The 17,361-nt window shown below is 45.6% G+C and overlaps 1 protein-coding gene across 2 annotated transcripts in view; it reads left to right on the forward strand.

The window, feature by feature from the left end:
* The first annotated feature begins 15,750 nt into the window (after positions 1-15,750).
* Positions 15,751-17,361, forward strand: part of TAOK3 (TAO kinase 3) — a 63,565-nt gene continuing 61,954 nt past the window's right edge. For both annotated transcript variants that reach the window (XM_084217091.1, XM_084217092.1), the window contains exon 1: positions 15,751-15,862. The gene's annotated coding sequence lies outside the window, so the exon portion shown is untranslated. The remainder of the gene's footprint in view (positions 15,863-17,361) is intronic.

The raw sequence follows: 17,361 nt of genomic DNA on the forward strand, positions 1-17,361 counted from the left end.
CTTTAGTAGGACACGTGCCTCACATCTGCCAGGTACTGGTTATTGTCCTGACTGGACACTGCTACAAAATTAAGGATCAAGACACATGTCCTGTGGGGAGACTCATATGGAGGATCCCACTCCCCTCTGAAAGTGCCTCACTGTGGTATTTCAGACTAAATATCTCATGTATCTTATTTTTGCAGCTCTAATTCGCCTGGGAACGACTAATTAATCTCATCACCTCCAGCACAGCCACACTAATCGCTCACCTTCAGCTGCGAGGTGCATTCCTCACATGCACGGTTTATTGACTCACTGAGGCACTACAAACACCTCACCGAGGGGAAGGAAATGGGTTTGATCTGAAGCTCTGAGCTCCAAAACCTGCAGCGCCTCTCCCAACCCGCCGAGCCGGGTGCTCAGCGCCCACAGCAGCACCAGGTCGGTCACACCGTGTTCTCAAAGGGGCAGCAATAATGCAGCGCAGCCACTCGGCTTTCCTGCCGATCGCCCCAAAGGTCTGTTTGCCCAGACTGACAATTTTTAACTCGGAACACCCATGCCAAACATGCTCCGTGCCTCTTTCCTTAAGTCAATATTGCCTCTACCAGGGGACGAGGCTGAGGCACGGCCAAAAGCGGGCACCGCCCCCCAAGCAGCTCCCAGAACTTGTGGGAGCGTTTTTGTCTCAGGGGAGAGACACCACCGGAGCTGCCCACCACCCCTCCTTTCCCAAGGAATGCTGTGGGTTATCAGCACGTTGGAAACCCCTCCTTTTACCCTTCTCCCCACTCAGGCAGCGTGGCTGGCACGGCTGCCCGCGGCCCCGGGGTGAACAGGAAAGGGCGGGGTGGCGGCTGCCACATCGCATGAGCTGCCTGGTGCCCACGGCTCCGTGCTCTCCCCACGCTCACACCTGGCTTGAGCTCCTCAAATCACTCCCCAAAGCCATCCAGTTGCTAAGCTAAAAGTAGACACGGGACTGCAGGACTCAGGAGCTAACCAGAGCCCCCTCGGAGCTTCACAAACACTAGCGTTTCCCCTTTGTCCCGCATTTCCTGTGCGTATCTGTTCCATCTGTCCACACACTCGGCTCACCAGCTCCCCTGCCAGCCGGGTTTGTGCTGCCGGGACTGCGGACACCAAACCACTTCTAAGTGCGCCTAAACCACAGCTACCGTCCCCGGAATCGTCTGCCCTGCCTTACTGTTGCCTCAGCACGTCCTGTTCGGAGCTGGCTGCCCTCCCGGCACAGCCCTCCGCACATCGGGCAGGTGCAGGCACCGACAGGAGGGCACAGGAACCCCCTGAACAGGAGCCAGTGGGTAAAAAAACCTGCAAACTGCCGCCGATGCAAAACTTTTTTAGCTCATTCTGTGGTCAAAACTGGGATCTCAGAGCTGTTGCTCCCTCCGTGCTAATTCCTCCTGTTTAATAGGAGCCTGCTGGAGACACCCTCTGCTGTCATCTCTCAGGCATTCAGTGGGAACCCGAGGGAGGAGGCTCAGCTTTAAGGAATGCCATGTTTCCCTTACAAACGCAGAAACTTAACTGTCTCCGCCCCAAGGAGCTGTCAGGGAAAGTGTAAAGTTCCCTGTCGAGCTGTTGTTCTTGGCTCGTGCTTCCATCAGAGCTGTTGTTCTCGTCACAACTCACTCAGTGCTTTGTACTCGCTCAGTTTGGGGAGAGATCTCTACCTCCTGCTTGCTCAGCACCAGCTTTTCACAGAGCTGCTGACAGACGAGTCGTGCTCACTCTGCTCTTCTTTCCTCTCGTAAGAAAGAGGGGGGAAAAAAGGGTTTTGGAGCTCAGCTTATAAACAGGAAACTCAGTGTGTGAAATTACTCAACTACATTGAGAAGAGCTGTATGGTACCTTGGCCTCTGAGCACAGGACACACCAACACCCCTCATCTGGGACTCGGGGCTCTCAGGTTTCTGTACCTGTGGTTTCACACAGCTCTCTGAGGATAGTTCTAGAAGCCCAAGAAGGGGAACAGCTGTCAGGAGCAAGTTGGCAGAATGAGGCTGCATGAGGTACTGGCAGATAAAGCTCAGGTCCTCCAGTTTTATTTAGAAAAATGAAGTAATTAACCCCCCTATCAAATAAGTCTCTACAACGAAGTGTTAAGGTTCAGAGGCCACCAAGTGTGGCAGAAACAGCATGAACTCATTTTACCTTGCCTCTGCTCCGAGCAATTCCTAATGCAGAGCTCTCAACCCCTGCTGCAGCTCCTTTTCCTTTGGGGCTTTGCTGCCAAATCACAGCTGCTCCTTTTGGGTACAGGGGCCTCTTCCTGCCACAGGACATGCAGTGCCTGTCAGGGCTCCCCCAACACCCGCAGCACGGGACTGAAGATTCTGAGCTGCCTTTTTACTGGGCCCACTGTCCCCTCACACAGGAGCTGGTCATGGGCCCCAACACACCCCACACCTGAGAGCACTTCAGACCCTGACAATGCACACAAACATCCCTCTGAACTAATTATGGGCGCTGACACCCCTCCACACACACACACCTGAGCCTGATTTGGCCCCCAGCATCCATTCCCCATACTTGAGCCAACCACCCCCGCACACACCTAAGAACACTGTGGGCCCTAACACCCCTCACGCACACCTGTGCCCCGGCACGAACAGCCACAGTAGCCGCTGCTCTGGCCGTGCACCCTCACGGCGCTCCCGCCATTGCCCTCCCTCAGAGCCCGCTCCCTCGGCGGCACCGCGCAGGCGGCTCAGTCGAGCGCCGATGGCGCGGGCGGTGCGCTCGGTGAGGCGGCGCCGCTCAGCGGCACGGCCTGAGCTTCCAGGCGGCGTAGCCGAGCGCCGAGCGGGGCCGGGCAGGAAGCGGCGGTGACGGGCACGGCCCGGCGGACACGCTCCGTCCCCCTCTCCTTCTTCTCCTCCTCCTCCTCCTCGTTCCTCCCCGCCCGGGCCCCGCGGACGTGGCCCGCTGCCGCCGGCCGGCACCAGGTGAGGCACCGGCAGAGGGAGCGGCGCCGCTGACAGGCGGGTCCCGGCGGGGCGCGGAGGGCAGGGGGCAGCGCTGGGGCTGGCAGCGTTCGGGGCTGACACGGGCACTTTCCGCCGTTTGGGGCTGATAAAGGCACTTTGCGGGGCTCCGCTGTCCCGGGTGCCTCATGGCAGGGGCTGCTCGGGCTCGGGGCAGCTCCCGCGGGGCTGCGAGTGCGGGCAGTGGGTGTGGGGGTCTGAGAGAGCCCGGCCGGGCAGGACGGGGCAGCCGCCCCGCAGCCCGTGCCGGGGCACCGGGAACAGCCGCTCCTCCCTTCCCTTCTGCCCCGCTCCCCGTGCCTTGCCTCGCTCCCCCGTGCGTGCCGGGAGCTGTCCCCGGGCGCTCTCTGGAAGTCGGAGCTCCGGCAGAGCAGCCCCGAGCGGACGGGAACGCCCCGGTAGGAGCGTGAGGAGCGGAGGGAGAGCGGGCGGCTGCTTCACCTGGGGCCGGGCAGGGCTCGGGAGAGCGGCGCTGCTCCCGGGATCGCCCCGGCATCGTCTGAGCCGGTGAATCCCGGGGAAGAGGGAGCTGCGTTTCTGTCGGCTTTGAGCGGAGTTGGGAGCAATGACGTCGGTGTGGTGCGAGCAGATGTCTCTGTCCTTTTAATGACACAGAGAAATGGTTTGCTGTAGGTGCTGGATGCCATCGAGCAGCACTCGTACTTGCGTGGGAAGGAGAAGGAAGGAGGACACGAGGCAAGTACTAAGCCTTCAGAATTTTGTTTTATAAATACATCTCCTCGTGTTTCCTCACCCCCCTCCCCCAGGAACGTGAGTGGAATGAATTCCCTAATCCTACAACTATGGCAGTTCTAAACTTCAGTAGGCACTGAGTAGCCCTGGTAGATTCCTGGTTTTCCCTGCTCCCTTCCTGAGCCTGGGCAGAAGTGAGCAGCTCGGTGCTGGGTTTGCTGTCCCCAGCTGGGCTGTTCTCCCCTGGCTGGGGGAGAAGCCCGTGGGACGCTGCTCTGGGAGCTCTGTGGAATGCTGGGCTCACACACAGTCCAGCAGCAGCTCCGTGTTTGTTTAGAAACAGCAAAGCAGGCGGTGCTGATTCCAGCCCTGCTCCTGCCAGGAGGATTTGGAGTCTCCCTGCCCAGCTGTGTGGACAGTGATCCGCATAAGAAGGTGGAAGCAGTCAGGTTCTGCATCCACGTGGTCACACTGGCACAGAACACAGGGTGATTTCAAGTTGCTGGCTGGGATTTGTGGTGCTTATGTTGTTTGAGAATAAGTGGGCTACAGTCTGTTCCCCAAGGTTTGCTGACATCTTTTAGCAAATGTTTAGAATGCTGCAGTGCTGCAGCTTGTTTTGCCAGTGGTCATTACTTTGATGTATCCCATACCAGATCTGTGAGAGGACACGTGTTGGTGTTTCTGTGTTGATGGATTGTTTGTGGAAAGAGATAATACCCCGTGCTTGTCCTCTCTGTGAGCTTAAAATGGGGCTATTTCTGGTAGGTAGCTATTTTTGTGTTCTCAGGGGCTAATAAAACAATATAGGGCATGTGTGTAATCTCTCTTCTAACCGAGCTTCATACAGATATCTGACAATTCTTTCATGCACCCACAGTGAGGCTGCAAACTGTTCCTATCTACATAAATGTCTCATTTATCAAATCCAGATTTCTTATTTGCTGTCCAACTCATCATATAACTTCCTCTGGCATCTGATTTGAGGAAACCTTGAGCTGGGTTGTTTCCATCCAGCCCTCTCTGTACGAGAGCTTTCAGATTGCAAACTAATTCTTGTTTGTGTGTGTATGTGTTACTTACAGTGATTCTCTCTAAGTACTTCCTTTTACATCGTTGCATCATTATCAGTTAAAAAGGATCTTAGCAAGTCAAAGCTTTTAAAGATGAGGTATTTCTACTTGTGTGCGTTCTAAATGTGGCTCTTACATCAGCAGGGTTTTACTGTTAGATTTGTTTTCCATAATGTGTTGCTGCATGGGGGAAACTTTCAGCAGGAATGAGCTCTGTTCCTTCTGAGTAACCTGCTGTGTTCTTTTAAAGGAAAAACCCTGTTTGAATGGAGCAGGGCTGGAGTTTGCTGGACTGCTGGGGAGCAGAGGAGGAGCTGGGGCAGGGCAGTGGTCAGAGAGTTTGGACCAGGAACACAGACTCGTTGTTTTCTCCTCTTACAGGTTTTTGTTCCAGGTTGTTCTGCAGCCTCATGGGATGCTGCAACATCCAGGTTATGAGAAATGCCAGGGAAGGAGGTGTTTGTGAAACACTTTATATTTTATTTATTTATTTGTTGCTTTTGCACAGAAAGGTGTCTAAAGTTAATGGTTTTAAATAGGAAATGCATCTTTTGTTTTAAGACAGTGCTCAGAGCTCAGAGTCTTTTAACAGGACCCCTCTACAGTTCAGTCACAGCATTTACACCAAACTGAGTTTGAATAAAAGTGCAGTTTTGCCATCCAAGGTGTTCTGGAGGTACATTTTTATAAAGTTCTCTTTCAGCATGTGCTCAGCTTTATTAATGGACATGTTTTCATGCATCAGGGAAAAATTCAAAAAGTGAACCCAAAAGAGTATTTTGTTTTATGCTTACTATTTTCAAACTACTTCCTCATTTGGAGGCCATTGATTAAACCAGAAGGATCTGCTTGCCCTTGGCTGTGTAATAAACATGATGCAATTGCCTGGTGCCTGCTTGGTCATCAGTTCTTCCAGGGGCAGCTCAGTGAGTTTCCCTGACAGTCTTTTTATCACTCCCTGAAATCACTCTGGCAGCTTTGTTCTAATTTTCTGAGTGAAGTGTGTTTTAGAAAGTATTGATCTGGTAAATTTAGGGTTCCCTCTGGGTAAAAAGAAGAAAATCTCCCCTCTGATTTTAACATGGGCAGCACAGGTTGTGACTTTTCACTGTGATTGTGTAGTGGGCATCACTTAAAAGTCATCAGTGGCACTTTGTGCCAGGAACTCTCATCTGTGAGAGCCTCAGCTCCTCATTAACAAGGAGAAAAGTTGAAATAGAAATTAAATTATTGGGCGTGATCATCCATCTCTTAAGCTACTGAAGGATGTTGGATATCTGAGTATTAATGGTACTGTGACAGCTTCTCAATTGTTATAAAGCTCCACTTCCAGCATTAAAGAGCAATGTTCCTAACATGACATGTTGCCCTTATTCTGTACAACATGGGAATTCACTTCCAAAATCCCATTGGAAATATGAAATATATATATTTTTAAAGACCAGTAGGTTTTGCTCTAAGATTCAAGAAATCTGGAGTACTGCTAGTATTCATTTTAAAATTATTTTAAATTTATGTAAATGAATTAAATACTAAAGTTTGGTTGGCAAATAAGTTTGTTCTTGTTCAGGATGGCAAAGTACATGTTGGATTTGAGCAGGTTGGAAGATTTCTTGTCCATATACTCATGTTTGTGTCACAAATTCTTAGTTTAATTTGTAAGGGCAGGGAAATTTCAAATTTAATATAGGGAGCTTACAAAACAAGTTTGTCTGAGTTGGTAATGAACTAGGCACTTATCCCCTTGGACAGGTAATAGCTTGATGTTGATGTAATTACTTTTTTTCCCCACCCTGAATATTAGGTCAAACTGGACTCTGGTTGATTTAGAATTTAATGACACCAGTCATTCTGTGGGAGCCTGTGGTCACTCATGGTCCCTCCTTGGCTACTAAAAGCTTTCAAATAGGGAGATTCTCCCAGTTTGGTCTCCATCTGTGCCTCCTCCTGCTGTCACTGTTAATTATGATGCTGGGTTACCTGAAAGCCCAAGAAATCCCTCAAAAGAAGGGCAAATGGTGATCTTGGTGTTCCATGAGTTTGATTTGAGATGAGCAGGTTTTGTGCTGCAGGTGATGCTGTCTTTTGGGAAGAGAGAGAAAAAGCTGTTTTTAGGAAATTGTCACTGTGAGAGTGAAGATGTTAACCCAAAATCCTGGATAAACTTCCAGCTGCATTCCCCTGGAGTCTAAAACACGCACTTGGGTTTGGTTTTGTTACTTTTCTACAGAAAATACTTCCTGGGGAGTGCCCCAGGATCCTTGTGGTGCAGAACCTGGCACTGGCAGGAATGGATCTCATATGCAGTGTTTGTATTTCCACACATATCAAACAGCTTAGGATGAAAGATGTTGGGACTACCAGATACCATCAACATTTTGTGAGCAGGATGTCATTATTAGATTGGAACTGATAAATGTCAAACATTGTGGTAAGCCTGTTTTTAGAGAGATGCAGACTCTGCTCGCTTCCTACATTAAACCTCATTTTCCTCTAATTTTTATGTGTGAGCTGTGATTCTGTTGCACAGAATCTGGCATAATATTGAGCAGATTTATTTAGTGTTGCCCTTGAACGTTGTGAGTGTTTAAGCCAGATTTACAGGAACACAGTCAGTGATGATTCATGTTGAGATGATGTTTTTCTCCCTTGTAATGGAACATATGGGACTACGTAGCATATGGTACCACTGAAAATTGTTAAATGTGGAGCACTGATTTATTACACAGCAAAAAGGGTTGGGGTTTTCAGTCTAACACTGAGCAGGAAGCTTGTAAACAGCTCTGGCTGTTGGTTTGTGTTGGGTGCACTACTGTGTTGTGTGGCAATTTCAAAGGATTCCTTTAAATGGCAACAGAATGCTTCTGAAAGTTGTGTGTCTGCCCTTTTACTATGGTACAGTCTTGCTCTGTGGGATGACAGCTTGAAAAACCTGGAAAAAAAAAAGAAATCCTTTCTCTCTCAGATGGGAAGCAGAGGTATTAAAATGTGTAAATATTTTTCTTCTAGTCTTACTATCCAAAACATCCTCATTCTGTGTTTTGTTTGGGTTTTTTTTTTTTGTCTTTCTGTGACTTCTGGAGTGTTTGTTTGTTTTTTTTTTTACTGAGGCAGGGAGAGGAAACAAACACACACCTTGGTCCTTGCAGTGCACAAGGGAAAGTGGACTAAAGTGCAGCTACAGAGAACATAAATTCCAGTCACCTATTTCCTTGTGCTCTCCTGTTTTTCTTAACTATTCATCTTTGGATGATTGTAATCTCTCCAGAGCAGGCATTGCTTCTGCTCTGGCTCTGTATGCTCTTGCTGCAGGATAACTGAAGCTCCCAGGTGCTCTGGTCATACAGGAATTAATGGCTGGTCACAAATTTTCATTGCTTAAGCTTTTCCAGAAATTATTTAAGCAAGAAACTTAATTTAAACCTTAGAATGGTGCTCGTGTTTGTCTTTTTTTCCTAACAGCTCGATTTATTTGTACATCTTAAAGTACTGATTAAAACAGACTTTATGCTAAATTTACTTTTGTTAGGCCAAACAAACATAATTAAGAAAGAATATATTTTGTAAATTTTTGGGATAAAAGTCAGATGAGCCTTTTTTCCTCCTTACTTGGTTAGTGACAATCTGCCTCTCAGTTCAGGGTTTCTTGTGTGTCTCTGCCTGGTTCAGGTAAAGTTTAAGTATGCTGTGTCCTTTAGAATGGCAACAGATATTTGACATCATTAAAAACTGCTGTTATTTAATAAAAGGAAGTTGTATCTACCCTGGAGGGAATTAACTAATGACCTCTTGTTAACCATCGCCTTCAGGATCTTAGATCCTCCCTTTGCTTGCCTCATCCTTAGTCATACATTGGAAGAGGAAAACAGGCTTTTTTCCCTCCCTCCCTCCCAACACTTGAGCAGTTTCTCAACTGGAGGTGAACTGATGGTTGAGCTAAACCCTGTGAGGAAACTGAAGTGGGGACCACACTCCCATTCCCCTTGTGGAACATCTGCTGTTAAAACTCACAGCATCTCAATTAACTCTAATTCCCAGCCTTAGCCTGCACATTAAACATTTTTTAAAAAGCATTAGCCCAAATGAATTTTAATTTCTGGCATTTCTAATCTCAACACTGGCAGTGGTGTCAGTTTTAGCTCTTGAAAAGAGGGGAAAAACATTTCTTATCTGGAAAGTATGCAAGTGGCAGAGCAGATAAGATAATTGAGCCCTAAATGTGAGCTGGGATGGAAACAGGCTCTGTTGAGAGTCAGGTCTCATCTGCTGTGCCACAGTCCAGTGGTGCTTTAATGCATAATAAAAATCCTGGGAGTTTGCTCTTCCTGGGCAGGACACAGGGAATTTTCTCTCTGCTGCTTTTTCATTAAGAGACACGAGCCTTTAGTTCCAGTGTGAGACATTCATGTTCTCAGAGTCAGGAGTTTTCTGTCATTTAGGAGGCAGACAGCCAAAAATAGGATTTTATGGCTCTCCTGCCTGTAACAACAGTTAGCTGCTAAAGTGAGGAATAGAAATTAAAAACCTTCCAACTTGTTGTTCCACTCAGGCAGCTTTTTCTCCAAATTCCTTGTGTGTTTCTTATATGTGCTGTCTTTCCTCTGTGGGGGATCCCCACAGAGGATAACAAGTTTTCCATTTCCAGCTCTTCCCTTGGACTGAGCTCCTGCTGTGGTTTAGAGGTTGTGTGTTCAGCACTTGGGCATGGCCCACATGGGTGGGAGGGAGCAGCACAGGTACCTAAAACCAGAATAAATTAGTAACTACAGGAATTACTTTTTTGCTACACAGAGTCTTATTTTTCTTCTGTTTAAGTTTGCTTTTGTAGTTTTCCACTTGGTATCGTAGGGTTGGCTTATTAGAAAGTACATTACTTCAAATGAAGTTAGGCTCTTACAGAATGAGACATAAGAGGGTTTTTGTTGCAAAAATCAGTATTTGGCTTAGTATTTTGCTGCAGGAATTGTAGCCCAGGAGTTAGACCTGCTGCAGGTATTGAAGCTATAGTGCAGAAAAATATCTGCTTCTTTGTAAGGTCACATGGAAATGCCATAAATCAAAATATATCTCACTTAGGCATTCAAGACCTGCAGAAATTACAGGTAAATGTGTGATAATAGAGTCTGAGCAGTTGGAATGATTAACTTGTACAAGTGCTCCAGATTTTAGGTGTGTTGGGCACCTTTTCTACATTGCAGGTTTCTAGTTCTTGTGTTACAGGGAGATTTCTGCCAGTCTGACTTGGTGCCTTAAAGAAGGAGAAAGTTGCTGACTCAGGCTCGTTGTAAATTTGCTTTTTCCTGCCTGCCTGAGTATTTTAGAGCAATGCTGTTTATATTTTTAGAGCAGTCTTACATTTTTTGATATACTGAGCCCAAACCAGAGGTGGTCAAAAGAGATTGTGGTCTGATCTGTTGGACAGTCTGTGCTGGATCCAGGATCTGGAGATATGCAGGGAGGCAGAGGGATGGGATCCCAGTCCCAGTGCTGTGCAAGCTGGTGCTTGGAGCCCCAGGCTACCAGTGCAGCTCTGCTGGTGTTTAAGGTCAACTCCTTGCAAATATTTTAGCAAGGCTTATATTCAAATGCTATTTATAAGACCAGACTAATTTCTTTCCTCCTAATGATGGCCTTTTGGCTGATGACAGGGCTGGAATCCTGAAGATCTGGATTCTGCATGCCACCAGTCAGCTGTGTATCCACAGGGAAGTTGTTTGCCAGCTTTCTGCCTCACTTTTTATCTGTACTTAAATGAAAAAAAAAAAAAAGGCTGACTAATACCTGCCTCACAGGCTGTGAGAGCACAGTTAGTAGGCTCATGCTGTAGGATCTTTGGGAAATGCTGTAGGAATGTTCTAGGGGCTTATTATGGTTAAGGTCCTGCAATGAGAGAACTGGTTAAGCCTGGCTTATTGTTAGACCATTCATTAGGGAGCCTTAATAGCTGCAGCTCTGATAGAGGCTGTTGCTGCCTTCACCTGCAATTACCCTGGGCAGATCCAGGCTGCTGCAGCTCCAGAGGGCTGGAGCAGAGCTGGAGCATCTGCAGGATGTTGGAGCCTGCCTGGGGTGCCTCGCTGCCATTTCACGGCTGGCTTTGCATGCAGGTCATGCTGTAGCCTCAGTGGGTTTGGGCACTTCAGCGTGGTGATGATGACTTATTGTGCCACTAGTGAGCCCTTAGCACCTTTTCATGCCAAAAGAAATGCTGTGAAATCAGCTGAGTTTTTCCTGTGTGGCTGGGAATCTGCCCTGCTTTTGCTTTGTAAATGGAACAAAACGTAAGAAAACACCTTTAAAAATGTATTAGCATTTTTAACAGAAATTTTAGTATTAAAAGGTGTAAACCAACTATTAAAAATCTCTTAGATCTGGTGATCTTCAAGCTTTTGAAAATCTGTGAAGCTTTTGTGTGAATGCTGACATTGTGGCTTTTAAAATTAATTTGATAGTATATTTAGAAAGTATCTATCAGAATTTCTTCCCTTCTGGCCACCATTATAATAACATAGCTATGCAAGGAAAGGCAAAATCCCCATTTATGGGAAAACTAGATATCAGTGTTTATTTCCCAAACCAAGTAGTCATTAGCAATAGAACCTTATTAAACTTTAATAACTTTCTTAAAATTCACACTCACTTGAAAGTCAAGATGCAGCCTTGACAGCTGGAGGTCCTAATCCAGACAGTTTTATTTATCTTTGCAGTTTCATCTTTTCATTATTATATACCAAAGTTGTTTTCTGTGTCTTGGCAGATTGGAAATGTATTGACTAGAAGAAAAATAGAAACTTGGATTGCTGTTGAAACACAGGGCTGGAGGGGGTAGGAAGCAGGAAATGGATTGGTTGTGAATTTAAATTTTGAGTTTAAAATCATGAGCCTGCAAATTAATATTAATTTTGTGCTGATTTTAGAGCTAAATCAAAACCAGCTGTTATTCCACCTCTCCTTTCTCCCACTGAGCTGGGTTGGCACAAACCTTTGGGCTGCCAGGGGTGGTTCAGATCAGCAAACTGGTCCAGCTGTGAAATAACCTGGGCTAACAAAGCCAGAGATTTAGAGGTAGGACCAGAGGATGAGGATGGATGGTACAAACTTCTGCTGAATTACACTGGGGGTATTTTTCTAAAGAAAAAAAATAAACCAAACAAAACCCCTCCAATGCCTTTGTTAGATTTCAGTTAATGAGTAAATTAACGAGTTTCACTTTCTGTTTCCTGGGCATGTGTTGGCTTCAGCAGCATTGGGGTTGTCCTGGGGAAGACTCAAATCATTGTTAGCACTCTCTCCTTTCACTGGGTTTTATTTATTTGAAGTGCTTTTTTTAGGAATCCAAATTTTGTTGCTTTATATTACTTGCACCTGCTTTTTTTTTTTAATGTTTTGTATTCAGATTTAACTGAGGAAAAGCTTTTCTCAGTTTTCTCAGAAAGGCTGACACAATTTGCTGTATGTTCATTGCTCACTGTTTTATAATTTACATGGACGAGTATCCCTGCCTTAAAAAGTGGGGGAAAATCCCAAGCAGAATGTTTGTATCAAGGCACTGACAATATTGACTAGATGATGATACAGGTATTCCCAAATATGAAGTTATATTTCATATTTCGGGTATACAGTGGCTTTTTAAAATGTTAGGCCGTGGCCCCCTATGACAGGAAGGTGAAAAGTGAAGGTGAAAAGCTCCTTCATAATATTAAATTTATTGTTTAAGTGTGAGAATTACTTGCAGTATATAACCAAGATCCTAAAGGTAGAAAAGGAAGCACCAATTTATATTAATTGTTTACAAATAGACTGTTTCATTAATACAAATGAGGAGAGTTTGTTTGTTTTTCTTCAGGAAAACCATTATTTTGAGGAAACAGTGCAGCACAAGAGAAGCCTTTCTGAGCACTGCTATGCCCACCTGGCTTCCAAAGCCATGCAGGGAATTTGTGGTGGGTGTTTGCAGAATAAAATATCTCAGTTTAAAGAGCATTTGGCTGCTGCTGCCAGGTCCTCCCCGTCCAGAGAGAGCGTTTGCAGCTGCTGTCAGTGAAGCTGTGGGTGAGAGCCTCGAGGGTGTGGAGAGAGGAAGTCAGAAAACTTTCATATTTATAATCTCTGTCTCTGAACAAAGGGGATGTTTAATTGGTGTCATCATTCATAAATTAGGAACTCTTGCACAGCAGGGCTGAAAGGCTGAGGGGCAGGATGAAACCCCCTCTGTGCCCTGTGTCCCTGTATTCCAGCAGCTTGGAAGCTGTGGCAGAGATGGGATTGTGGAGGTGAGGAGTTCCCACTCTCCCTGGCAGGAGGAACTGCTGTCACAGAGCCACAAGGGTTTGCTCTGCTGTTTGTGGCAGAATCTGGGCAGGGAGTGAAGAAACCTGGCAAAGCTCCTTTTGTTCATGAGTGAAGGGATGGCTGTGCTGGGCTCTGTGCTGCTGGGGCAGGTTGGTTTGTAAAAAGCAGGGGATTTAGCACCAAAGAGCAAAAGCTGGTGGTAGGAGGTGGCCAGGGAGCTGTGTGTGTGCATGGGGAAGGTTTTGGTTCCTGTTTGGGGATGTCCCCACCCTGCCCAGGCTGCTGTGCCCAGCAGGTATTGTTCCCTCTGGAGCAGGATGAGGTCAGCTCCACGACCTGGAGCCTTCTCCTGGCTTTGTTGGTCTTTTGGTGCCAGGGCACCAGCAGAACACAAATTATTATTGTTAAAATTTTGATTCCATAAACTGTCACGTGATGTATTCTGTCTTCTCAGGGGGAAATCTGCATGCAGTGTACAGGGGTTTTCCTGTTCAGGAATTTGTGTGCTGCCTTTTTGTTAGGTCAGGTCAGAGGAGAACGCTTTGCCTTTTTATTGGGAGCTTGCAAAGATTTTGGAGGATCTTTGCTGCTTTTGTAGGTTGCTCTGATGTCTTGTACCACCTTTGAGTAGGACATTTGCACAACTGAGTTTTAGTTTTTACATTATCCTACATCTCCTTTTTTTTCCTCTCCTCCCTCCACTATTGTCATCATCCTTTGTGTTCTATGTACAAAAAGGAAGGATCAAACACAACTTCAAATGTTCTCCTTAAGAGGTTCATGTTCAGGGGTTTGATCCCTGTATTGGCATAGCATTGATATAAATGAATGTGCTGATGTTCTACAGTAAGATTGGGAAAAAAACCCAAAAAACTGTTAATGAACCAGTTAAGGAGACATCTGGGTGGAAGGAGCAAGTTGCTTTTCTCTTTTACTACAAGCCAAAATATTTTGGAATTAAAAGCAAAACTGAAGTCGAGTAAATAGATTATTTTTTTTTAACCACTTGTACTTAGAGTTTATTTTATGTAATTACTGGGGCGTGACTTTTAAGTTCTGGGCAGGACTTTGTGGCTTGTTAACATCGGGTTGAGCCTCTGATGTTGCAATGAAGAAGGAAGTGAGCGTGTGTGTGCTTGGGGAGGGGGACTGCAAAGCACTTCTGCCTGCATGAGGTGGGAATTGCAGCTGGCTGAGTATTTTTAGCTTCAGAATACCTCATTTTGAATGTGAATTTTGGTTTTTTCTTCTTATTCTGTGTTTGGTAAATTAAGCTCTCAGTTACTGTTTTAAAGAGGTTTTTTTCATACCAAAATGCACTAAACCCAATTTTATTCATGAAAGATTTTAAGTTCTTTTTTTTTAAACCTCCAAAGCTGCAGCACTGGGTGTGATGCATTTCCCAAATGTTTCTTTTCCTCTGGTGCTTTTTGCAGTTTTACATCCATGGGTAAGGATAGAGACATAGTAGGGATTGCAGAGAGAGATGAGGCTTTGAGGCTTCATAGATCAGCCTCTGTTTCTCCAGCTTAATTAAAGATGAAAAAAACAAAGGAAAAATAGTGGCTCAGATTTTGTTCCCTCTTTGTAAAAACATGCAGCAGTAAGGACTTTTTCCTGGGTTGGAGGGAGAGGCAGAAGATAACCTCAGTTTCCATCAGTGTTTTCCAGTCATTTGCTGTAACAGAAGTGATTCACTTCTGTTCAGTTGTTCATCCTGGCCTGAGGTGAGACATATAGAATGTTTCTATTTTAAGCTCTTCAGCATAATGGATGAATAAAGTCCCCCTTCTCATGGTTTTTGCCACAGTGGGTGAGCTTTCCTTCCTGGCATCTCTGTTTTGCTGCTCTGGCCTGAAATACTCGCCCTCTGAAAGCTCTTGGTGTGCTGTCAACACCGGTGGAAGAAAATGTTCTGACCATTTTGCTTCAGGGTTGCTGATCTTAAACTGCACTGTTAAAAATAACAAGTTTTCTGAAGGCACACAGTGATGTTTTCCTGGCTCTCTGCCTCTTCCCCCCCATACTGATGTGATTAAATGCCACCAAAACTCAGCAATCCTTAGGTCAAGTGCATAGCCATGTGCATTTGCTGCAGCATTAATAGTGGTTATTCCAGCTTTCTCAAAGAAAACTAAGGATGTTTTCATAAATTGAAGTCTTCTGCTTGCCACAGTAAGTACCACACAAGCAGTTTATGTACCAGGGCATAGAGTTTTGAGATTATTTTCATACTGCTTTAAGCTGTCTCATGCTGACTCAGTTTGGCTGTAAAAGGCTGAAGTCTTGTGATTGAGAGCAAGTTTTTTTTTTTTCCTGATGGGAGAATAGGTGTATGCTGGAGTTCAGCTTTTCTCTATGACCAAAACATTTTTTTATGTTGATCCTGAAGGATCTGCTTTCCCCAAATGCCATTTCACTCACTGAGCTCCAGGATCAGTCTGTCTTTGCCAGTGTTAGGGTGGCCCTTTCACATTTTATGTGTGAGAAGCTGCAGTGAAGTCTGAGGGTGTTATCTGAAATCAGACAGACCTGGTGGCAAATGCTCTCAATTATGGGTTCAATAAATCCACGCTGGAAGGAAGGACTGGGCAAAAAGGCATTTCCAGGCTGATCGTGGCAGGAGTACCTTTAACCGTCTGAATTGCTTGTAGCTTTTCCAGGATCTTTCTGCAGTGATCTGGGCATGTTCCACTGTTCTCAGAAGCAGATTTAAAATGTTATCCCTCCTAAATTAGATGCCAAATGATGCATTTACTGAATTGAATCAAGAAACCTCTGGTGGTTCGAATGGCAATCTTGAGCCAATGGGTAAGGCTGCCAAATTTATCTGCTGAGGAGCTCAGAGAATTTATCTCTGTGGAACTCAGAGCAGGTAGTTAAAGAGCTCTGCTGCCTGTGTTGGGATGGACTCAAACCCAGATCCCAAACCATAAACACAAATCAGATTTTGCTGTGGAATTTGTTTAAAAAGCTTTTGCTAGCTTGTATTTAATTTTAATGATGATATTTTTTAATTGGCTGTCAAAAATGTGCTTCAGATGAATACAATGCACTTCTTTTTATGTGCTGGTCATCTTGTTCCTTGTCCTTAAAGTGCTTGGGCTCTGTGTGTCCCTGTTTGGGAAGATAGTGCAGCCTTTTGAAGGACACATTTTCTGTGCAGCCTTTAAAAATCTCTCTGGTTTGTTGAGTGTTTGCCTTGGGTTACCCTTTGAGATTTGCAGGGCGGTTTGTGTTTGTTTTGACTGTTACTTTATCTCACTTTCTCAGAAAGTCCAGTCTCTTCTGGCCATGAGTGATAGGAGGGGAGGATGAGGAAGTTCTGGGAGCTTGTGTTTGGAATACCGTGCTTCAGGTGCACGCTTGGATTCTTTTCCTTAGCTTTGTGTTGGTTCTGTGATTGAAAGAGCTGTAAAGGTACTGTGATGATGGAAATGAATTAAATGGTTAAATGTCTTAATCATTCAGATGTGAAATGTCCTTTCTGCTTGTACTTCCCTTGGTGTTCCTGTGTATTGGCTAATATTTGGTGACAAAACACTCCTTGTCCTGCCCTTGCACAGCAAAGGGGCTTCCTCAGCTCGTTTATTAATCTTTAAGCTTGATATTGACATTTCATTTCCAGGTTTGGAAGCTGTTTTACACTGCAGACACAGAAGTCAGTGTCATATTTACAGTGTAGTGGTTGGTTCATATCCCCATGGCAGGCTGGGGGTGTTTGCCTGTGTGTTATTGTTCTGCACACACTGTGGGAATTGTTGTCTTCCTGAGTAATACCCGGCAGTCATGGACATGAAATGGGTTTTAAAACAAGATATAAAAATGGCAGTGCTCACATTCAGCTCTTCACCAGAGCTATGAATGATGCAGTGCTGAGAGCTGGTGGCCTGTACACTGAAGGATTTTTGCAGATGTATTTCTGGGTGGGTTGCTGTTTTTTTAAAAAACATGTTGAAGCTGTACATGTTCTGTGTGTATGTAGTGGGGTAGCTGAATCATCCTCTTTGGAAAAGAGCATTTTAAATCTACTTATTCATCCAGTGCCAGCACAGGTGAAATCTTTGGGTCCTCCTTTTATCCAGGCTAGGTGGGTGCTGAGGTGCAGTGTAGGATTGCTGTGAGTTAATTCAGGCTGTGCAATGCTGTGCTGAGAACTGAGCTCCTTCTGCATCCCATCAGGGACCCCTCAGGGATGCTGTGCTTCGTGGGCACTGGCAGCTGAAACTGAAATTGGGGCAGCCAGGTCAGTGCATGGATTCTGCAGATGTTCCTGAGGTGGAGCTTCTGGCCATGACTGACCTCGTGTG

The sequence above is a fragment of the Fringilla coelebs genome (assembly GCF_963513975.1).
Source record: "Fringilla coelebs genome assembly, chromosome: 17".
Lineage (NCBI taxonomy): Eukaryota > Metazoa > Chordata > Aves > Passeriformes > Fringillidae > Fringilla > Fringilla coelebs.